The sequence below is a fragment of the Rhinopithecus roxellana genome, chromosome 2 (assembly GCF_007565055.1).
Source record: "Rhinopithecus roxellana isolate Shanxi Qingling chromosome 2, ASM756505v1, whole genome shotgun sequence".
In the NCBI taxonomy this organism is placed as follows: Eukaryota; Metazoa; Chordata; class Mammalia; order Primates; family Cercopithecidae; genus Rhinopithecus; species Rhinopithecus roxellana.
The window spans coordinates 80,332,473-80,356,790 of NC_044550.1; the positions used below are offsets into that span (position 1 = coordinate 80,332,473).

Genomic DNA, 24,318 nt, shown 5'->3' on the forward strand with positions numbered 1-24,318 from the left:
GACTTCCTGTTCATTCAGCATCTAGTTTATTCAATTATGGAGAACACAGTTTTACATTATGAAACATCTTGTCTGGGCACGGTGGCTAATGCCTCTAATCTGAGCACTTTCGGAGCCTCAGGTGGGGTGGATCACTTGAGGTCAGGAGTTCAAGACCAGCCTGGCCAACATGGTGAAACCCCATCTCTAATTAAAAAAGAAAAAGAAAATGCATCTTGTTCTGTTGTTGAACAACTGTAATTATTAGGAAGGTTATTCTTGCATTGAAATGTGCCTTCCTGTACCTTCTGTTGCTTGCTAGTTCTTTCGTTCGCTATTCTCTTGCGTTGTGTCTTTTGACCCCTTTATGACATTTTTGGTATTTGTTTCACAGGCACTCACTTAATCAACATCTATTTATTGAATGCTTGCTATGGGCCAGGACTTGTTCTTGCTGCTGGGAATTCAGTTGTGAACAACACAAAGCTTCTGCTTTCATGAAAATTACATAGTAGTAGATAGAGACAGACATTGAGCGAATACATAATATGATCTCTGTAGGTGATAACTACTGAGATTAACAGCAGTTAACCATGGTCACAAGAGAAAACTGTGGCTTAAATTGGTTCTGAAGTCGTTCTGAGTCAACTGTGTAATGCAGTGGCCAAAAAGCCTAAATCCATCTTAGACTGTTTGAATCAAATGACCACGTTAGGGAGGTTGTGTTTGCTTTCTTATTGTCAAGCTGAGCCTGGTGTATAGCGTTTACATTTTGGAGAGACACTGGCAAGTGGAAACTTGTTCAGGGGCATCCCCATGATAGCCTTGTAAACAGTTGAAGAAAGCCATCATATTTGCATGGAGTGTTCCCTAGTCCAAACCTTTCTGGTTTTGCCAGCAGTTTTCTCACATGGTATGATTTCTGTACTCTTAACTGTCCTGGTCTTTCTCCAGATAATTAATTTCCTCTTAAAATGATACTCCCAGAATTCAACTCATCTTTCCAGATGTGGTTTCAACTTGGGTAATGCTTATTAGACTATTTCTTCCCTTGATCTAGTTATTTAATTTTACTAATGCATCTGAGGATTGAATTTCCTTTAAAAAAGAAAAAAAAAAAAAAAAAACAGCTGTGTTACTTGACTCTTAGTGTTGAGCTAGGCTGTAAAGCCAGGTCTCCAGCACTTCCGGTCGTACAATTTATATACATAAATATATTAGCCAACATCTCTACTAAAATGTCATCTCATCGCTGTCTATGCAATATTCTACATTAAGATCCTTTGGAATGTTGTCTTTCATCTAACTTGTGTCATCTACGGAATTAACAAGCATATTCTCCAACTTCATCTAGGTGTTTAATATAATTGTTTAATTAAAAAAGAGTAATAGCACCAGACCTTTCCTTCAGATTATAGCAGCTCAATAATTAATCCTGTTTTAGTATGACATTTCAAATAACTGTGAACAGCCTTAATATGTCATCCATTTTACATTTCTGCATTTTATCCAAACATTTTGAAAAATGAAGATACAGTCTTCATTTCATGATGGCATTTCCATCTGGTACTAGGCTTAACAAAAAACTTACTAGAGGCTGGGATTGGTGGCTCATGCCTGTAACCCCGGCATTTGGGAGGCCAAGGCGGGCAGATCACTTGAGCTCAGGAGTTTGAGACCAGCCTGAGCAACGTGGCAAAAATGCAGCTCTACAAAAAATACAAAAATTAGCCGGCCATGGTGGCATGCGCCTGTAGTCCCAGCTGCTTGGGAGGCTGAGACACAAGAATTGCTTGTGCCAGGAAGGCGGAGGTTGCAGTGAGCCGAGATTGCACCATTGTACTCCATCCAGCCTGGGTGACGGGAGTGAAAACCTGTCTCTTTCTTTCTCTGTAAATAAATAAATAAATAAATAAATAAATATATCTATATCTATATATATATCTATGTATATAGATATATATATATTTACCTCTCTAACCTTGCAGGGAGTGACCTTTCTTTTTTGTTCAGTCTTAGTTATGTGTCCAAAGCATTGGTATATGTTTTTGGTTTAGTTTTTAATTTGCAAGCTCCATGTAAGACTACAGTGGGTTTTGTGTCAGATGCCTTCTTATTTATGAGTTGGAGTGAAGACAGGGGGAGTATTGACCTCATTCTTCCTGGAGATCTTCTTGTTTTCCAAGGAGTTTAGTGTCGTATTTTACAGGATTTTCTAGATTATATGTATGACATCTTGACTCCACTCAGATGCCCAAGAACCCTTACATTTTGGTGGCAGCATGACTTTCAAGAAGGTTTGCTTCTCTTGCTTAGTACAAAAGTGTCCATGGATCAGAATGTGATTAAACACATCAAGTCAGGTGACTTGTCACTGAGGGTTTGTATTGGTTGCAAGTACCAGAAATGTGCCTGTGCCGATTGGGGAATCAGGCTTTTAGTCAAAGGAAAGGAAAACCTGTTCAACAATTTTTCTTGCTTTTCATGTGCTGCAGAGAAAAGGCTAAATCCCATCTGGTACACACTATTGTGGGAATCTTATACTTTAGATTCATAAACACAGTATGTTCAGATTTGCTATATTTGGCATTTGCTTGAGTATGTTCGGTGTGTATTTTATACTGTCAAATTTCTTTCCTTTTGACAATAGCTGACTTTTAGTTGACTAAAAAAGTAGTAGGTCACAGTTAGGTTTACTATCTGTGGCTATCACAGGGTTCACATGGGCATCATTGTCCAACCAAAGTTGCTTCTGAAGTGCTGCCATACAGTCATGGGACTCATGAACACTTGTCCTATGTTTTACCATTGTCCTGGAAGAATTACTTTCATGAGTGTCTGGGTTTGGAGGAAAAATTGTATAGCTCCTATGGATATGTCCCAAAGTATTCTAGAAAGCAAGTCATTCCCATTGTGCAGTTATTGCTTTGACATCTGGCCTTCCTTACTTACCTTTGCTACAAAAAGAATCCAGAATGACTTGTAAGGCTGGTAAACCCAGTGATTCTTGGAATACTTTTTCGAGAATGCTCCTCCAGGAATGCTCTTGGAGTCTCACTCTGTAGCCCAAGCTGGAGTGCTGTGTTGTGATCCTGGCTCACTGCAACCTCCGCCCCCTGGGCTCAAGGGATACTCATGCTTCAGCCTCTCGAGTAACTGGGACTACAGGTGCCTGCCACCATGCCTGGCTGATTTTTTATATTTTACTAGAGACAAGGTTTCACCATGTTGCCCAGGGTGGTCTCGAATGCCTGAGCTCAGGCGATGTGTCTGCCTCGGCCTCCCAATGTGCTGGGATTACAGGCATGAGCCACTACACCCGGCCTGAAAACACATTTTCTTAATGTGACTAAACTTTTCTAGCTGAATGGATCTATTTTAAAACTTGCCAATGAAAGCTCATTAGTAGTATCTGCTAATTAAATGCAGTTTTTATACCCAACGGACCTTTTAAAGAACGTGTGGCCTTGCAAACACCATTGCTTCTTGCTATATCTGAGCACTTGCCACCTGGTGGTAAGGAGACCATTCCATCTCCTTCACTAAATGGTAGCCCCTGGAAGTCAGGGATCATTGCTGACTTATCTTGCCTCCCAACATTGATCATGCAGTAGGTGTAGCTGAGAAAGAGGGAGATAAGGGAAGAAAGGGAGCTGTGAATAAGCCATTGCTTTCTGCTTCATTTGTAGGAGTTGAAGTCTCTTCAGCTACCTGTTTAGGAGAATGAAAGCAAGTATTTTAGGAAATGGCCTCTGCAGTTTTCCGAATCATTTAGTTTCCTAAGCTTGTTACTCTGTAGTGGGACTTCTCAACCTCTGCACTGTTGATATCGTGGCCTGGATGATTCTTTGTTGTGTGGCCTGCCCTGTGCATTGCAGTGTGTTTAGTTAGCAGCAGCATCCTTGGTCTCTGCCCACTAGATGCCAGTAGTGCACCCCATCCCCAGCTGTGACAACAAAAATGTCTCCAGGCATTGCCAAATGTACCCTGGAGGCAAAATAGCCGTCCCCTAATTGAGATTGAGAACCGCTGCTGTGTAGGAGCTCCTGTCTGGGACAAATGCAGACCAGAGAAACCAGCAAGTAATAGAAATGTGGCTTTGGAAGGGAACTTAGAAATCATCTGGAATGTTGTATCCTGGAGAACTCCTTGCCCCACACCAGCGCCAGCACCACTCCCCAACCCCCTACACCCCCAGCCCCCAACCCCCCCTTTATACCTATGCTTTATACCTGCAGAACTATAACCTAAGGGAAGGAGTGAATATTAAAAAAAAAAATACAAGTATATGAGCTAATACTGTTTGGGGCCTGTAGGGTTATTTGTTTTAAGTTTGCTTACAGATCATGAACATGTGTCTACTTTCAAGTTACTCAGAATAAGAAAGCATAAGCTTACAGAAATAGGTCAGGGAGAAAAACACAGAAAAACTAATGTTCAGCACCACTAAAAAATAATTCAAGGTGTATGTTGAACATTTTTCAGATTAAAAAGAACTCACTGGAATGTGGCTGGATTGCTGGTACAGCCCTGTGTAGCTCTCTGGGCTTCAGCTGAGGCTATTTTTAAGTACATGCATCAAAAAAGAGATATAGAGAAGAGTATTTAAAGTAATGATAATTTGTCTTTTCCAAAAAAATGACTTGTTTTCTAAACCTGAAAAATAGCCATCATGGTACTGGAGAAATAGCCGAGATATTAATATTTCCTCTATAGCTTATTATGTTTTATAAGGGCATTTTGTGTCTTACTAAGAATTCTCACATAAAGGTAAGAACACCAAATTAAATATTAGCTCTCGTGGTTATTTTAAGACTCATCTCAATAACCAAGAGAATTTGGTTCTCACACTTTGTACCTTTTGATTGTAAACAGCTTTAAACAGGTTTATGTTGTACTTCATCAAAAATTATAGAGGATCTGCAGACTGAGACGCATTGGGACTGAAATTAGGCAATTCAGAGTTTCTCATGCATGTAAGCTGCTTTTATTGTGATCCCTATCATTCTTAGCCTGTCTTTTCAAATATTCTACTGGAAAGACTTGTGAGTTGAGGGCACAGGAGAAAATGGCAGGATCTCGAGCCACCAGGCCTCACCATACCTGCTCTTTGAGGTAGAGTAGAAGCTAACTGATGCATTTTTTCCAGAATAATATTTAGATTTAGTCTGGTGTTTTTTGTTTTTATTTTCTTCTTCTTGTTTTGTTTGCTTTGGTTTAAGCTCAATACAGTCACATCTGAATTTACACAACAAAAATGTTTCCGAAAAGTTGTGGATGAATCCATTTTTAATAAGCCAAGTACTATAAAAAGCATCAGAAGAACTTGTTAATTGAACTGATCCTAATGTTGTTCTAGTCACCTGTTTCTTTTAATAGACGTAGTGGTTGCAACAATCCTTTGATTAGTTCCTTTTTGGAAGCTGACTTTTGTTGGGGGTGGGGGGGAGAGGGTTTAAACTTAAATTTGACACCTTGATTCTCATTGAAAAAACTTTCAACCATGTATGGTTGGTGATTTGTTGAAATTTATAACTGAAAACCTGCCACTCTGCTTTTAGTATTTGAAATCCCTTGGCAGGGAGACGTTTTTCTTAAAACAGATATTTTGGAGGACTTCAGGAAGTTAATTATTCTGGCAAGAAGTTTTTTTGAACTTTTTTGGATCATTATGATATTATGCTAATTTATCTTAAAAAATGGATATTAAGTTGAATAACTGTATAGTCCTGGCAGATAAGAGCATGTCAGATGTCTTGGCACAGTTTGGGGAAAGAGGGGACTTTCCCACTTCTTTATGTAATCCACCATCATAATGTGGGAGTTTTATGAAATTTCTTCTGTTATACTGAAATACTTAGCTTTTTATGCCATATGTGCTGCTCAGTGAAAACAGGCTGTGTGTGCCTGTATATGTTTAAATGAAATAAAAAAGAGAAGTGAAATCCAAGAAATTTCTGGTTTGCAGTGGTGATTATTTTTAGCCACGTTCGTGTGTTTTAAATAACCTCTTTTAGGTCTGTTGAATGGAACTTGGTACAGAACGTCCCATAGAAACAATAGTATAGTACATGTGGTGGCAAAGTTTCCAGATTAGCCCTCAAAGATTATTTAACTCATCGTATACTCACACGCTTTGCCGTACAGGGGGCAATGATATATAGCATATAAAAACACTATTTAATGATACTAAACCTACAGCAACTTTCAATACTAGGAATGAAATAAAATTGAAAAATTGTAAAAATGAATAAGGATAAATTTTGTTTCTCTGAAAGGGTTGCTTCTGAGGAAAAGTAGTTTTAAAGAGACTTAGTGGTGTGGTAGAAGAACTCCCAGCAGACCTAAAGATGTAGCAGGTGTGTAGCAGTTTGGGCATCTTGTAGATGTGTAGATGTGTAGCAGTTTGGACATCTTGGACAAGTAAATCATGCTCACAAGCCTGTTTCTTTTAATGTCATGGGGGTAGTTGTGTGGATCAGAGCAGAATTTGTGTGAAGGTGGTTTGCAAACTGTAAAGTCCTATGCAAATATACAATATATGTTCTGGTTCTTTTCTTAATTATGAAAATCCTGTGTCCTGGCCTTTCTTTTTCTTGACACTTGTACATTAGTAATAAAAATCTTTATGCTTAACAACAATTAGTCAGGTCCTTTTTCGCTCACAAATATAATAAATGCATGTTATTTTGACTCACATGGATAATACAAACATTTGCTTTTTTGATACAGCCTATTGGAACTTCCAAAGTCAGTCTCTCTCTCTCTCTCTCTCTCTCTCTCTCTCTCTCTCGTTTTTCTAGTCTCTAAACCTCTCTTGTTTTTTCCTTGTCTGAGTATCTCTTTCTTAACCACCTTCTCAAGTTTCAGGTTATACAACAGAGCTAATACTCCAAGCCCTGGCCTCTCTCTGACCTTGTACCTCTGGCCTGGGACCAGCTCCCCACTGCCAGACCCTGCAGCTGACCCTTTGTATCTCCCAGTAGTCTGAGCAGCTTTCATTTGCTCAAGGCCTCACTAGAGACCAAACAGAGGCAGCCTCTCTGGAGAGACCATGGCCTCCCAACAGTATTTTTGATGTCACTGGTCTAGCCTTAGGCCCTGATGCCAGGAACTAGAAGTGATAGGGGCCAAATCCCCCAAACCCGAGGAACTTTTCTGGTAAAAATTGTGTTATAAAAAAAAGGGGACTCAGTGGCCATTGCAGACCAAAGCCTCATTCATTGAGGTTGGGGTAGGGATTGCTGGGGACCACAATTCAGAGTTATGTATGTAACAGAGCTGTGCATATAATTCAGTAAACAAAGAGGCAAGTTGAAAAGGGTTTATTAAAGCATTAATGTTTGTGTCAAATGTATAAAATTCAGGAAACAGGCACAGCAATAACATTTAATGTTGGAAGAGGACTTAGAGATACAAAAAATACAGTTTATTCATTCTGGAGCAGAGAAATCTTAAGCTGGATAGGTTAACTGATTTGCAGGTGTCTCCTGCCTTCCAATCCTGAGTCCTTAAGGATATCCTTAAGATGATGCATCTGGGTTTTGCCATGCTCTGTTCCCTGGGTACTGTTAACACTGATTTTGCATAACTATGTGCTGAGACCCTAGGATCTAACAAACTATAAAGCCTAGAAATGAAATAGGAGGTAGCCTACAATATCAGCCACCTCTGATTCCCTTCTCCCACCACAGGGAGAATTAGATTGACTGGCTGATCGATGTGACTGATTGAGACAGGGTCTTGCTCTGTCACCCAGGCTAGACTGCAGTGATTTCCACTCACTGCAGCCTCGACCTCCTGGGCTCAAGTGATCTTCCCACCTCAGCCTCCTGAGTAGCTGGCACTACATGTGCACACCACAGTGCCCGGCTAATTTTTTGTCTTTTAGAGACAGGATTTTGCCATGTTGCCCAGGCTGGCCTTGAACTCCTGGGCTCAAGCTATCCTGCCTTGGCCTCTCAAAGTGCTAGGATTACAGATGTGAGCCACTGTGCCTGGCCAGGAATATGTATTAAGCAAGGTAATTTGTAGGAGCTTGGAGAGAACCAGCAATATGACAACAGTTTCTGCTCTTTTGGGGCTTACAATACAGTATTAGATCATCAGAGGGGGTCCATTCTGGACCATACCTTGAATTAGGTGTTAGCATCCTAGATTCTAATTTTGTTTTTTCCATTGAATTTCTAACATGGACCCTAGTTGAGTCTAAGAGATCATTTAAATCTTGGGCCTCGGTTTTTTTATTCATAAAATGAAAATATTGAATCTTGAAACCCTCTTATTTTTACATTCTGTGTACAAAAGACTCATGGTACTATCTTTGTTTTACTTATCAGATTTTGAATCTCTAGTGCTCTTTTTATTTCAAGATACTCTTAGCCAAGCTATAAAATCAAATTACTTTATATGCTGTTATGACAGGCAACTTAGCAATTCATGTAACCACAGGCTAGAGAAAGTTTGGACATATATAATGATTCATTTCTTCAATTTTAAGGCAGACCTACATCCCAAGCTTATGTAAAATAATTTGGATTATTACATATTCCCATAGTTCTGCCTAAAATAAAATATAATTGCTTTGGAAAATTCAGAGACTTAGAAAGTAAATTAGAGGATTGTTTATTATAAAAGAACTTTGGACCCTACAAAGGAATTTAACCACAGTTTTCTTTTCTTTGTTAATAGACAGAGTCTCACTGTGTTGCCCAGGCTGGTCAACTCCTGGCCTCAAGTGATCCTCTTTCCTTGCCCTCCCAAAGTGTTGGGATTACAGGCTTGAGCCACCACTCCCAGCCGACAGAATTCTTTTCAGTAGTGAATTCCTCTAGTGCATTGAAAATGTAATATGATTTGCAGATGTTTAGTTTATATACACCAGAAAGAAATAGTTACGTGTATTTACAGTTGATGGTTCTCTGCAGCAGTGCTGAGTGTATGCCAGATATGCTTTTCGTTAACTAATTGTGGGGATTTTCTGTAGGTTGAAAGATTTTTTGCTGTTGTATTGGAATTTTACTGACCTGTCTTTCCTCCCTCTCCACGTTCTTCCCAGTAGTTCAAATAGCATTCACATGTAAAATGACTGGTTAAAATATGGGAGATCATCTCTGGCTGTGGGAGAAGTCACCCATTTAGGGGATCAGCCTGTAACTGAGGAGGTAGGACACTTTCTGTAGTGGGAGGAACATAAGCCACGTACGAACAGATTTAGTTCAAATGCCAGCGCTACCTCTCCCTTGCATTAAGCAAGTTACTGAAACCTTCAGAATCTAGTTTTCATCTGTAATATAGGAATAATGATGATAATGCTTTTATCACTAGGGAATTTGTCTTTCCTGAAAGGGCTAGCACACAGTAGGTACTCAGTGCAAGTTAGCTTTTGCCCTTCCCTTCAAATCCAGGGAACATGTGACAGCAACAAGACTGTAGCCCTGGGAGTTGCTGTGTCTGCAGCCTCTTTAAGGTGTTAGGCAGACAGGATGTAAGCACTAGAAAGATTCAGCACCGTATCACTGGGTATAGTGGTTCAGCCCTTGGCCTCTGTAGCCCAAGAGCCTGTGTTCGGGTCTGCTAACTGTGCTCTTGAAATGTCTGCTACTTTTAGGTCAGTTTCCTTATCTGTAAACTGAGACTAATGGCATTTACCTAATTGGGTTGTTGGAGATCAAGTACCTTAATTGATATAAAGTCCCTGGGAGGTGGTGTTTTGCTCCAGTCTGTTATAGGGGGAGCATTTTGTTCTTAGAGTTTGGTGAAGATTGTTTTTTAAAACTGAGTGGAATAGCTATAGGCATTATAAAGACAACCGATATGTCCACTTGAGGAAGCTCTTGTTTCTGAATAGTACTTGGCCAGTTTCTTTAACAGAAGATGGCTTTGCTTTTAGAAGCCTGCCCTGGAGTCTTCCATCTCTTCCACCCTCCCTGCACGTCAGCTCTGTATGGCTTTTGTTATTGATGTGGAGCAGTTGAAGTCACTGAGTTGGGTGCAGGCCAGGCCAGCATTACTGAGGTCATATATTACTTTCCTAGACTCTAGTCATGAACAGGATGTTGGAAGTCAAAGGTACAGAGAAGCTGCCTTTTTTAGGCCGCTCACATGAAAGGTGTGTTTGCTTTCTTCATCATTTTTATTCTAATAGATCAGAATCTTATTCAGTATCTTGGTAGCATTTTTTCTTTTACTCTACAACCTTTATGCTGCTGGGCTGTCATTTTGCTTATTCTTTGGTTAGACAGACGAATGCTGTTTTGTTATGCACTTTCTTCATTGTTATTTCATTGTTGAAACATCTCTTCTTCAGTTAACTAAATATTTATTTAAGACAGGGAGAATTCCTCAGTGAAGCTGTATATTTCTTTAGGTATTACAGATATATTCTGAAACATTTAGGAATTACTCAGTTTACGTATTTTTTTCCTGTGGAAATGAAATAATACTGTGGAGAAAGTATTCATTGAAATAGCAAGTGAAAATGTGTTTCCCCCAGGAATAGTGTAAAAAGAACATGCTTTTATTTTCTGCTTTGCTTTTGTATTTGGGACTTGGGGAAACTATGCTTTTGTTATTTTGGAAAAGGAATGGAATTTTATCAGACATTTTCCTGAAACTCCCTACCTTCTCTTTTTCCTGAAATACTACCTTCAAAGTCCTGTTTGCTCTGTTAGGAGGTTCCATCATTCAAAAAATGAAAGAGCTTGGTTAGTTTAGGTTATTTTGTTGATCTGTTGTCTTTAAAGAAAGAAGAGACTGTCAGAGGAAGATAGTCTGAGAAATAACAGTTGGAGGATCATATGACCAATAGTGTGAAACTTGGGACACTGATTTTTTAGCTTGAGCAGTTAAGTTTTTTTTTCTTTTTCAATGTCTGCAAGTAAGTATGTGGCCTCAGACCCTGTTATGGTTTATGATGGGTGAGAGTGCAGAGAAAGTAACATTCTCCAGGTTTAAACTTTATTCTGACTCTGTTCCCTAATCGTGAGGATTTTTATGGTTTTTGTAACTGCTATTGTGAAATAGAAACTGATTGCTAGTTGACTTTGGCTATTGCTAAATTGTGACATGCGTGCACTTCTTTTTAATTTAACAGTTGTTTTCTGCTGCTTTCTCAGTTTGAAAGTACTAATTATGAATAAGAATTCCTAGAAATATTCTTCTTCCCTAATGATATGTCACAGATATTTGAGTGCTACACACACTGTCCTCTCCATTTTTAAGTCAATTTAGGGGAGATAAAATGTAGATAATAGCTGTGTGTTTTAATGAGTTTGGGCCCACTCCCCAGAGGCTCTGTATTTCAATATGTTATGGGACCCCTCTGATCTTTCTGAAATGGCCACCATCAGATCACTGAGACTTAATGTGCAGTTTAAAATGTGTGTTTCTGAGATTTATATATATGATTTGGACACAGAATAACTTGCACTGTTTCCAAAACCACATTCTTCGTCCTCTTATAGAACCCAATGAAAGGAGGAAGCTGTGCCTTAAATGTCATGTTCTTTATACTTAGGTCCTTAAAAAATGTATACTTTTATCATTTGTTATAGAAGATTTTGAAAATTCTGAGAAGTGTAAGAAAAGAAAAATTACTTGTAACTCTACTGCTCAGAGAAAAACTGCTGTTAAAATGTTGAGGTATTTACTTCCAGACTCATTTTTCTATACATATTTATATAGCTATATATAGTTATTCATTTGTAAGAATGACTATAAACTGTTTTGAAACCTGCTTTTTTAACATAACAATATATGTGAGCACATTTTCCACATCCCAAAATATTTTTGAAAAATATCTTTTAAATGTCTGCATAGTTTTGTACCCATTATAATTTGGCTCTGGAAAAAGTTCAAGGTATGCTAAATAGCCCTGGCACAATAGCTCACACCTGTAATTCTGATACTTTTGGGGGCCAAGGTAGGAGGATCACTTGAGGCCAGAAGTTCGAGACCAGCTTGGTCAACCTTGTATGACTTGTTTTACAAAAAAGTGAAAAAACTACCCAGGCATGGTAACACTGTCATAGTCCTAGCTACTTCGGAGGCTGAGGTAGAAGTTGAGCCCAGGAGTTTGAGGGTGCAGTGAGTTATGATCGTACCACTGCACTCCAACCTGGGTGACAGAGCAAGACCTTGTCTCCAACAACAACAACAACAACAACAAAACATATATATATATATAAATATATGTGAAATTCTAAAGTCCACTTTGGTGATAAGGTCTTCCTTCTAAATTATAGAAATAATTGGCTTAAAAGGGAAATTGAGAACATGCTAACTTTGTGCTTTATTCAAGATAGGCTTGTTTATTCTTTACTGCATTTCTATAACAAAACATTTTCTTCAACTGTGTAATCCTTGGCATAGCAATAACTAGTTATAATAATTAATTTTTAATTAGTTGTTTGTGAAGTTTTCAAAACATCAACTTTTATCCCACTAAAAATAAGTGAAATAATTTTGAAACATTTCTTTCCTTTAAATTTGAAGTAAGATTCAAGTTTTTTGTAACTAAATTTTGGGTTCGTTTGCCATGGTAAGTTGGTGCTATTGGCTGTGCTGTAATTTCGGGGTGAACTTGACTTTCCTTGATAGGACAGGAAAGGCTGTGGCTGTCAGGGAAATGGAACCAGATGGTCCTCATGATGGATGCCAAGCTCCCAACAGAGACAAATGCTACACCCGACAGACTAGGGCAGCAGCACATGTTAGGGTGATTGCTCACCCTTTCCTGGAGAGGGGAGAACTCTTCCCTTCTGCTGGTGTATTTTGCAGCTAGTTTTTGCAGGCTCTGTTCAGTGTGGTGTACCAAGTATCCAGGCAGTTAACTTCTAATGGGCAGTGATGGAGGAGGTGATGGCAGTAGCTGGGACTGAGTTGGCAGCTAGTGGGGCTGTCTGATGAAATCCACATTTTGGCATCCTTGAAGTCTTTCAAAGGAATCTGGCTAAGTCACTTAACTTTGTGTCATTTTGGTTTACTTGGCTTTTAAGGGGGAGTAGTAATTAAACCAATGGGAGCCATTAGTCAGTAGCTCTTAGTGGCAGTTTGCAGTTTAAAAATGGAAACCTGCAGTCACAGAGCCATTGACTCGTAATAACACCAGTGGCTTGTCCTTGACCCAAGGGGTTTGATTTGGGGAAATGAACATGTTTGAGAGTCCTGTGTCCTGAGTTTATATATCAGCATAGCTACTTAGGAGTAGTATATTATCACTTTGGACGTACTTCCTAATCTCTCTGAATCTCCTCTGTAAAAATAATCACAATTCTTTAAACATAAGTGAGAGCTTGTATTTTATATAAGTATGTGGCACAGTTATTAGTTCCTCACTAGATATTAATTAGTTCCTGTGAAAATAGTAGATCGGTACCAAGTCATCTGACCTTGCTGTGTAGGCTTGTGATTGATCACTGGGGTTCTGCAGCCCTGGAACAGTGTTTTCTTTTCTGAATTAATGACAGCCTCATGTACTGACCTTAACTCCAATATGCAAATCATTGTGAAAAGATGCCCAAAATACAGTGACTTAAACAAGTTAAGAGGTTGTTGGTGCTTTCCTCCTCTCAGAAGAGCTCAAGGGATCCATACTGATTCAGGACTAGCATGGTACCTCAATAGAAAAATTCCTTCCTCTTGTTTCTCCGCCATCTTGAGAGAGTTGCCCTCATCTTCATAGTCAAAGATGCCTCATCATGTTCTTATTTCAGCCCGAGGGAAAGGAGATGATCTACAAGTTGTACAGATCATTTTCATTTACATCCTATTGGCCAGAACATGACCACAGCGAGCTCCAAGGGAGGCTGGGAAATACAATTATTAGCTAGAAGACACCCTGCTAGAGCTTCTGTTACTATAGAACAAGATCAGCAAACAGTGGTCTGAGTGCCAAGTCAGCCAGCCACAAATTATTTACAAATTAACTATAGTTTGTAAATAAAAGTGTATTGGCCGGTTATGGTAGCTCATGCCTGTAATCCCAGCACTTTGGGAGGTCAAGGCAGGAGAATAGCTTGAGCCCAGGAGTTCAAGACAAGCCAGAGCAACATGGTGAAACCCTGTTTATACAAAAAATTAAAAAAAAAAATTAGCCAGGCGTGGCTGTGTGCACCTGTCATCCTGGCTACTTGGGAGACTGAGGTGGGAGGATCAATTTAGCCCAGGAGGTCAAGGCTGCAGTGAGCCATGATCGCACCACTGTACTCCAGCCTGGGTAACAGAGTGATAAATAAATAAAAATAAAAGTGTATTGGAACACAGGTGTGCCCATTTGTGTATAAATTACCTGCTTTCACATGACAATGGAAGAGTTGAGTATCCAAAATGCATGGGACCAGAAGTATTTCTGATTTCAGATTTTTTTGGACTTTTGGAAGATTTGTGAATACATAATGTGATATCTTGGGGATGAGAGTGAAGTCTAATATGAAATTTATGTTTTAAGTACACCATATGCATAGCCTGAAGCAATTTTGTATAAATAATATTTTTTATTTTTGAGACAGAGTCTTATTCTGTCACCTAGGCTGGAGTGATAGTAGTGTGATCATGGTTTACTGCAGCTTTGACCTCTTGAGCTCAAGCGATTCTCCCACTTCAGCCTCCCAGTAGCTAGGACTAAAGGCATGCACCACCATGCCCAGCTAATTTTTTGATTTTTTATAGGGATGAGGTCTTGCTATGTTGCCCAGGCTAGTTTCAAACTTCTGGGCTCAAGCAATCCATCCACCTCAACTTCCCAAAATGCTGGGTTTACAGGCATTAGTCACTGCTCCTGGCCCAATTTTATACAATATTTTAAATTACAAAATTTTGTACATGAAACAAATTTTGATTGTGTTTTGACTGCAACCTGTCATGCGTGGTCAGGTATATGAATTCTCACTTGTAGTGTTGTGTCAGTGCCCAAAAAGTGTCACATTTTAGAAGACTTTGGGTTTTCAGATTAGTAATACACAACATGTAGTTGCTACAGAGATCATATGGCCTGCAAAACCTAAAGTATTTATTATATTGCCCTTTACAGAATATTTTTCTGTTGACGTCTACTATAGACAATGGGGAAATGAATATGCGAGGAGCAACTGGTAGTCTCTGCCACAGTAAAGGGAATAGTAAGAAGAGTGAATCACTACCTTGGAAACGTAGTTAGAACTTTGTACTTAGGCATACTAGTGGCCCATGGGGCAGTGACTTGGTATGCAGGTGGTTTTGTTTTTGTTGTTGTTGTTGTTTGTTTAAGACAGAGTTTCACTCTTTTTGCCCAGACTGGAGTGCAATGATGCTATCTTGGCTCACAACAACCTCTGCCTCCTGGGTTCAAGCAGTTCTCCTGCCTCAGCCTCCCGAGTTGCTGGGATTACAGGCATGCACCACCATGGCTGGCTAATTTTGTATTTTTAGTAGAAACGGGGTTTCTCCATGTTGGTCAGGCTGGTCTCGAACTCCCAGCTTCAGGTGATCCACCTGCCTTGGCCTCCCAAAGCGCTGGGATAATAGGCATGAGCCACCATGCCTGGCAAGTGATTGTTGAAGAAGTAAGGTTCAGGGACAGATTTGAGGAGCCAGGCATGAAGTAGCCTGGTGGAGGTGAAGGGAAGAAGGCACAGAAGGCTGCTTACTGACGTGAGCTTCCATCTTTAAAGTGGAGCATCCTAACTCCTGGACTTTTCCCTCTTCCTGCAGCTCACTGCTGTGTCTTGCATTCGATTCTTGCTTATCAGCAGTGCCACTCTGGTAGGTCAGACTCTTTCCTCCCATTGACTTCTTACTGGTCTCCCTGCCTGGACATTCATCCTTCTCCACAGTCACCTCCTCTAAGTGTGGCTCTTACATTAGTCCCATCTAAAGAACTTCCAAGGAGTCCCCATTACCTACTCAATAAAGCCAAGCCCCTAAGGTCCTCCCACTCCTTGATCCTGATCTTGATCCTATCCTGTCTTCCTTCACAATCTTACACACGCTATAGATTCCAGCCCAACAGAAACACCTTGTGCCTGCGCTGTACTTTGCCATCACCATGTATTTGCTGTTGTCTCCTTGCTTCTGTCCAAAGGCTTTGGGGATTTGGGACTGTGGCTTAGCACATGGTGGAACGTTCATTGCTGGGCACAGGGGGTTTCTGACTTCATTTTGGCACCTCTCAACATCTGTATTTCCCTCCCCAGCCCCTACCCCCTACCCTTACAACCTAAGGATAAGTGCTCCCTTTTTGAATGCCCCCATTTTAAATTATACCAAGCACTATATATAACTCCCGAGGTGCTTACTGCTTTCTGTGTGGGATTATAGTTATTCCATATATGTTTCTAATCTTGCAGAGACAGAATCTGAGGCCAGGTCCAGTTCTGACTGATCAGTTTCATCTAATAGGTACCTAGTGGCTATTTTGTTGATCAGTGTTGCAATGATGCTGTCTACAAACAGTGCTACCTACAATTTAGTGTGTTTCACTAAAAATGTAACTTAAAACCTGGAGGAATTCAAGTGCAAATGCAAATAGATTTTTTTGTGTGTGTGTGAGACAGAGTCTCGCTCTGTCGCCCAGGCCAGAGAGCAGTGGAGCACTCTCTCCTCACTGTAACCTCCACCTCTCGGGTTCAAGCAATTCTCCTGCCTCAGCTTCCCAAGTAGCTGGGATTACAGACGTGCCTCACCACCCCCAGCCAATTTTTATATTTTTAATAGAGATGGGGCTTCACCATGTTGGCCAGGCTGGTCTCGAACTCCCGATCTCAGGTGATCCACCCACCTCCGCCTCCCAAAGTTCTAGGATTACGGACATGAGCCACTGTGCCCGGCCTAGGGTTCTAATAACTGTGTTGAAAATAAGTACCACTTAAGATCTTAAAAACACCAATTTTTAGGTAGCTGTTAGCAAAAAAAAAAGTATATGTATATATATATTTAACTGTTTTCTTCAGACCTGAAGCAGTATTTAAATACATTCATATTTAGAAGTTTTAAACAGTTCCTTGAAAAGCCAAGGCTGAGCCAGAAATCAGAGCTTTTGCGAGGCATAAGGAGGAACATGTGGGCAGAACCCCCTGTGAGTGCAAGAGCTGGGCCACCTGCAGGAAAACTGCCCAGTCCACTCTGCAGAGAAGGATTGGAGCATTTTCTACACCAGCCTGCCAGGGACACACCTGACTGCACAAAGATCCATCTAAAATCACTCACATTCTACTCACAGAAGGTGGTATTTTCACAGCTTCATCTTTCCTCAGTTGGTAATCAAATGTAAGAAGAGCTTTTATTTTTATAGGAATGATTTAGCTTATGGAGTACCAATCTAATCCTTTTCCTTCCTCTGTCTTTTTACCCAAGCATAGAATGAGGAGACCAGTATATATGATCTAATACTTGCTTACGCTGGAAAAGGATTTATGTCATTCACTCATCTCCTTTTCATTAAAACCTAGTGAGATTGGTGGCAATGTTGGGAAGCAGATGGATGAGCATAAATTTCAAATGTGTATTTAGAAAAATTGAAAGGATTGTTAGGAAAGATATTAAGCAGGCAACGTGGTCGGGGGTTGAACCTGTGAGTTCAATAGCAGGCGCTTGTAGCATAAAATATAGTAGTGCTTCCAGCCCCCTCTGACCTAGGGATGTCTAAGAGATGAGGAGGGAAAGTGCAGGGGTCTCTTTTCTTGTGGTTTATGCATTTTGAAGTTATTAAAGCATAAGACAATTTATTCTGCAATTTTTACTCAAGCTTAAGATAAAAACTATGACCTTTGTGTGAACATTACTGCTTCACCTCCCTCTCCTAACTCTACTTTTATTTAATATTCCATATCCAGTGTCTAGCAGCGTACTCATCAAACAGTAAGTGCTCAGTACATATTTGTTGAATGAATAAATAAGTGGAATCTGGCACTTAATTATAAGAGTTTTTTGGAAGATGAAAAGATTCTTAAGCAAAATGATTTTTTAAAGATGTAAAGATAAAAGAAGCTTGTCTTCCAGTCCCCTTCCTCCCTTGACTCTGCCAGCCCCCTTCAATACTTGCCTTACTGGCACCTCTCCTGGATTTAGCTTTAAAAGTTCGGGAGGAGTGAAGGTGTGTGTCCTCATATTACTAAAAGAAAAACCCCAGTGTTGTGTAACAGTGTTTTACGGGCTCTTTCATAATAAACATAATATTAGACACAGCCAAAGTAAGTTCATTTGGAATTAATAATCTAATATTTCACAGTGCTGGTTTGAGGTACAGATCTAGGCCTTGTGTGCAACAGAATAGAATTTTAGAAGTAGAGTAAAAAGTTTCATCCACTAAGCTGTTTCTCATTGGCCTGCAGTCTGATTTCTTTCAAAGTTTTGGAGTTTAACACGAACTTAGGTGTTCAGCTAATAATAAGATTAAGGGTGTTTGTGGGCAAACCAAATATAATTTATATCTTAATTTTGAGCTCATAATATTTCTGCTCTGGGTGTATAAGAGATATCACAGAAGAAAAATCTCAATTAGAGTGAGATAATTTGTGAAGTAATAAGTAGGTTTTTTTTTTTCTAAGGAAGCACACTAGTGTAGTGTTTAGGTTTTTGACTTTGCATCATAGAGACCTGCAGTTGATTATTTTACCAACCTCACTACTCTTTTCTCTCAACCCTCCAAATCTTTATTTCTTCACCTGGAAACTGGGAATAGTAACAGTACTTTCCTCAAAGACTCATTGATTAGATAATTCATGTAAAACACCCAGAACAGTGCTACATAATAGTGTTTATGCCAGTTATGATTAAGCCTATGCTGCTGGGCCAAAGAGCCCCCAAAATACAGTGAATTAAGAAGCATTCATCTTTTTTAATATTGCTCATATAAAAGGGTAAGTATTCCAGGCTTGCAAAGAATCATGTTCTTTGCAGAAATTCAGGGACCCAGATTTCTTCCATCTTGTTGCTCCCTGCTTCCTACATCTCAGGGTTCATCTACATAGTCAAAGATAGATGGTCGGTAGGTCTGTGTCCCAGCTTGAGGGGACAAGAAGAAGTGTGGAGGTAGCATTCCCATTGTCTTTATGCTCAGACCTAGAAAAGCCATGCATCCTTGCCATGTACTTTGCATTGGGGAGAATTAAGTCACATGGCCGCCCACATCTGGCTGCCAGAGAGACTGAGTAGTGTAATTTCTACCTGGATGACCATGTGCTCAGTTACAATTCATTCATTGTGGAAGAACAGAAGAACAGATTTGGGTGAGCAGGTAATGGTCTGCCCCATGGTGTTTAATAAATGCAACCATTATTTATTTATTTATTCAGAATAACATTTCAAGTAATGGTCTAAATGTCTTTGTTCTAGGGGAAGAGGACTCGGAGAGCTTCTGTAACACAGTCTGTGCTACATACCACATATCTCTCATAAGTGTTATTATTTTTTGGAAGGGAGCCCTTTAAGTATTGAACTACAAATCAAGGTAAACCTTGAGGAAGAAAAGAAAGAGTGGATAATAAGCAGTAGAAGGGATGGGAAAGGAGTGTTAAAAGGAGTGAATGCTAATTAGCTGTATGCTCTTCCTTCCTCTCAGCCAGCCATCTGGGCAACAAGAAAGGCTTGCTAAAGTTAAATAAATTTAACCCCTTATCTGACCTGGCAAGGACAAAGTACACTGGCTTCTGAAGAAACTTTTTCTTGGGAGCAAGGTAGTTATTTCAAAGTGCAGAAAAAGGCAAAGGGGCACAGAGAAGCACAGAGAAGGTGCTGCGGGTGGGGGCAGTTGCACAGGTAAAACATTCATCTTGGCTTTTCTTTTTAAAAGATAAACTTTGTCTCATGTAAAGAGGAAAACGACATAGATATTCATGGAGATTATCTAATTTGTCACTGTTGCCAAAGAAAAAAACAAAGGTAAAATACATGAATTTCTGCATTCAGAAGAAAGCACTTCAGGTAAAAATTAACTATTAAGCAACTTTTCTCAACAGAAGAAATGCCCAAATTCTTAAGGACAGCCAAGTTGTGAGTCAGAGAGCTAGTGTTAAAACAGATATTTTTAAATACATATATGAATTACCTCCTTACATTACTTTATTCTTGTGTTTTTAGCAACTGCCAAAAACAGTTATAAGAAATGAAATAATGTCCTGAGCTGCCACATGATATTTTTTAAAATCTGCAATTTTATTCTTGACAAGTAACATACACTACATGCTTTTGTGTGCAAGTAATGCTCAGATGTTTGATAACGGAGTGATCTTAAAGAGGAGGCATCTGTTTTTGTTTTTATAAGTAGTTCATTGCCTAACTACCGAAAATAGCTGCAGTTATTTTAAACAGATGGTCCCAAGTTTAATAGGGAAGAAAGTAGAAGTGAGTCTATTTCCCCAGTTTTTATTTTTACCCCACAAAAATGGTAAAAATAATTAACAGTATATAATTTGAACCAAATTCTGTCAAAATGCTTTTTTCTAAGGTACTCTTTCTGAGAGAGGGGATTTGTAAATTGAAGTATTTGATGTGGTAGAGTTAAAGGCCAATATAACGCTTAAATTTCTACTTTCTGATAGCGTTCATCAAAATGATTGCTGCATTGTTGGAACAGAGCTTTTGATTTTTAAAAGGCAATTAGATTGTGGTAAGATATATGAAACTCACCAAAACTTACTTCAGAAGTTTGGAAATCTTAAGACGGTGGTAAGTGGTGGTGGTGACATGTTAAGAGTAGGATCTTGCCAGATGATCAGAAAGAATATGGGTTGATGACATTAATATTTTTATGATTTCTGAATTCCTCAGGAGTCCTAAGTTAATAGTTGATAACCTACTCTCTAGTTTCTGACACTGAAGATAATGAATATTTTGACAATGCAACAACGAATTTGTATTTATGAGGGACTCTGAAGAAGAATGCATTTGTGTGGTATACAGATGCTGTTACTATACCTCAGTTTGAGCAGATTATAGTAGTAGCCTGGGCCCAACTCCTATTGTATATCGCTCTCCATCTGTAAAGAAGATGAATAGGTGAAGTTTTTTACTTCTGAAATGCTAGGTTGTTAAAGCTTACTGAGATTTTTACTTTCCATTAGTGATAGCTGTACCTTTTTCATATCTATGGGCTATATTTCCATGTGTATGTCCACAAAGTACTTGCAGTTCTTTGATTTTGAATTTTGCATTTTCTTTACTATTTCAGTGACTACGCACAACTGGTAGTTCTTGGGCATTTGTGGACTGTGGGCTGTAAGCCTGCTTACATGGAATCTTTCAGTTTTGCTTCTGTCCGAATTTGTCTACATGAAAAATACCAGACTGGCTCATATGAAATGATAAAATCGTAGTCCACGGGTAGCAAACTATGGACTGTGGGCCTGATACTGTTTAAGAAGGTTCTTCACATTTACAAAGGGTTTTTTTTAAAAAAAAAAAAAAAAAGCAGAAGAAGAAGAGTACGAGACAGAAAGCATGTGTAGCCTACAAAGACTAAAATATTTATGCCCTGGCCCTTCACAAAAAGATTTGCTGTCCCCTGTCATAGATAAATAGTATAGTGTTAAGTGGTTAAGGGCACTGGCTCTGGGAGAGGCCAGACTACTAGGTTCAGATCCTGGCTTTACTGTTTGCAGTATGACCTTGGTTAAGTTACTTAATGTCTTTGTGACTCATTTTCTCATCTATAAATGAGAATAAATTACAGCCTACCTCATAGGTCTGTGATGAGGATTAAGTTAATGTATAAAGTGCATAGAACAATGTCTGGTACTTAATGAGTATTCAGTAAATGTTAATAATTGTTATTGCATTGGAAAAAATCTTGAAAGATCATCTGAACTAATGTTTGCTTTCCAGTGGTGAATGTCCAAATTATTAAAGACCATTTTTCTGATTTCTGCATCAAGAGTGGAGGGTCATTTTCTTTTTAATGCTGCCTGCTTTACCAAAAAAAGAAAAGACAGGCCCATAGTCAAATGTAAAAAATGCTTGAAAACATAAAAAAGTTTAACCACAGCTGCTTTTTAAGTTAAGAAAAGGACAATCAAAGCTCTTTAAATTAAATGACACTTAAAAAAAGGCAAGCACAAAAATCCTTTTATATACTTAGGACAAGCAGAAGAAGAAATAAAGTGGAAATAAAAGATGTGGAAGATAATGTTAGAAGGAAGGGGAAACAGGAATAAGAAAGGTAGTCAGCAGCTGGGCGCTGTGTCTCACGCCTGTAATCCCAGCACTTTGGGAGGCCAAGGCAGGCGAATCAGGAGGTCAGGAGATCGAGACCATCCTGGCTAACACGGTGAAACCCTGTCTCTACTAAAAATACAAAAAAATTAGCTGGGCGTGATTGTACACGCCTGTAGTCCCAGCTACTCGGGAGGCTGAGGCAGGAGAAACACTCCTCCCAGGAGGTGGAGGTTGCAGTGAGCCGAGATCATGCTACTGCACTCCATCCAGCCTGGGCGACAGAGTGAGACTCCGTCTCAAAACAAAAAAACAAAGGTAGTCAGCAGAAGAGGAGAAAGATTCAGATCAAAAGGGAAGCTGGAGGTTTTTCAAGGAAGTCCAGTGTTGACATCCCTCCTTCCCTTGGGAACCCACCTCAGTTAATCTGTGTGTCCAATTTAAATGCTTCCATTTGAAGAAAAGCCTGAATTGTTTATTTTCTATTGCAGAAATAAATTTTTATCATCAAGTAGTATTAACTGAATATACATTATATGTAACTTGTGTTCCCTCAGAAAACTGATCATGTGTATACAAAAGCATCATATTTTGTATCTTTATTTTTAGGTCAAGCAATTCTGTCCCCCTTAGCCACTTAGTTTAATCATCATCATTGTCAGCATCAAACATTTGTTGGGTTCCTAAATACGTTTCTTCATGTTTAATGCTTCTTTATTCTACTTGTTCTTTCAAGTAGGGAAAGGACAAACTTAATTATTTCCAAAATGTAGACAATGGTTAAAAAACAGGAAAATTTTTAATGAAGTGCAATTCATTCTTTCTTTTTCCTTCTTTTGTACTCAGGTTGTTTATTCTGTTGATGGATATTGGACTGGAGTGATGAGTGTTCTAGGATAGGTATTTCATGATGTCAGGGGACTCAAGTAATGGCTTTGCCTGAAGATTACACAGTAAAGCTGCACATTGATCACCTCATCTTATTAGCTGATGGAGATGTTTGAGAGGACAGGATTGCTGGGCTTTCCAGCCTATACAGCTCCCAGGATTTGATCCTAAGAGCTTGATCATTGTCATTGCCCATAGGGACCGTGTTAAGAACAGTCATGGCTTAGTCTACTTAAACACATCTTATGAGAGTGTTAGAACAATTCCCCATGTCTTTTGAATTGTTTAGATAAGGTTAGGACTTTCAGATCAACTTGAGTTTTAATTTTTAGCATTTGTAGAATTCTAAAATTAATCCTGTTTGTTTTTGTCTTCCTCCACTAAAATTTAAGTTTGCCGAGGTAGGCAGAATTTTGTTTCTTGAACCACTATCCCTCCAGCGGCTAGAACAGTGGAACATGTAGGTGTTCAATAAATATTTTTGAATAAGTGAATGAATGAACAGGTTGAATATAATCATTATTTTTTAATGAACTATCCTTTCCAGAGACATACAAGTTGGATGGCATTTTCGATTTCTTTTTGTAAAAAGAATATTTTAAAATTTGAATGAATTCTATTTAACAAATACACAGATGAGTACATAAAAGGGACTTTGAACATGAAATCCATGTTTTCGTGGATTCGTATTTTTGCAGCTTAAATGGTGAATGATAAGATTGTTAGATGCAAATAACACTGGAAGTTAAAGACCTTTAATTGTAACTCTCCCTAAAATGTTTGTGAGAGCTCATAAAATGTTGTTCCCTTTATTCTATTATAAAAGGGCATTATAATACATATGAAGTTTTGAAACCACGTTCTTTTAAATGAGGTGAATTATAGAACTCTGTTATTACCCATTATACTGTGCTCCCTCTTTTAAAGCATGCCCTCCACATACCCTTTCTAAAGACTTGCGGGTAACAAAATGAGGAGTAAGTCAAGAAAGGAGAAGGCACAGCTTGCCGAGATTGATGGACTGCCCCCCACCCCCGGGAGAGCAGCATAGGAAATTGCAGGATGAAATCTGTGTGCCAGTCTTGGCAGCACCCATTCCTGTTGAAGGAGAAGGGCATGTGGATGAGGGGGGAGGATTCCAGCAGAGGGGACCCAGGAAAGGAGAGGATGGTGACAACAGGAAGTGTAATGGGAAGCTTGGGGAAGTTGAAGATCTGATAAAGGTAGTTGGTGAGGTGAAGAAAGGAGACTCCACTAAAACTTGACCCTAGGAGCATTCTCTGCCAAATGGCATGGGGTAGTGATACTGACCCTGGACAAGGAGAG

The 24,318-nt window shown here is 39.3% G+C and overlaps 1 protein-coding gene and 1 long non-coding RNA gene across 3 annotated transcripts in view; both read left to right on the forward strand.

Moving 5' to 3' along the window:
* Window positions 1–24,318, forward strand: part of GAB1 (GRB2 associated binding protein 1) — a 142,405-nt gene that overhangs the window by 36,042 nt on the left and 82,045 nt on the right. The window lies entirely within an intron of this gene.
* On the forward strand, window positions 10,007–23,850 carry LOC104657015. The gene is made up of 3 exons (XR_747218.1): window positions 10,007–10,090; window positions 19,517–19,713; window positions 22,951–23,850. It is a non-coding gene; the product is annotated as an uncharacterized LOC104657015 (long non-coding RNA).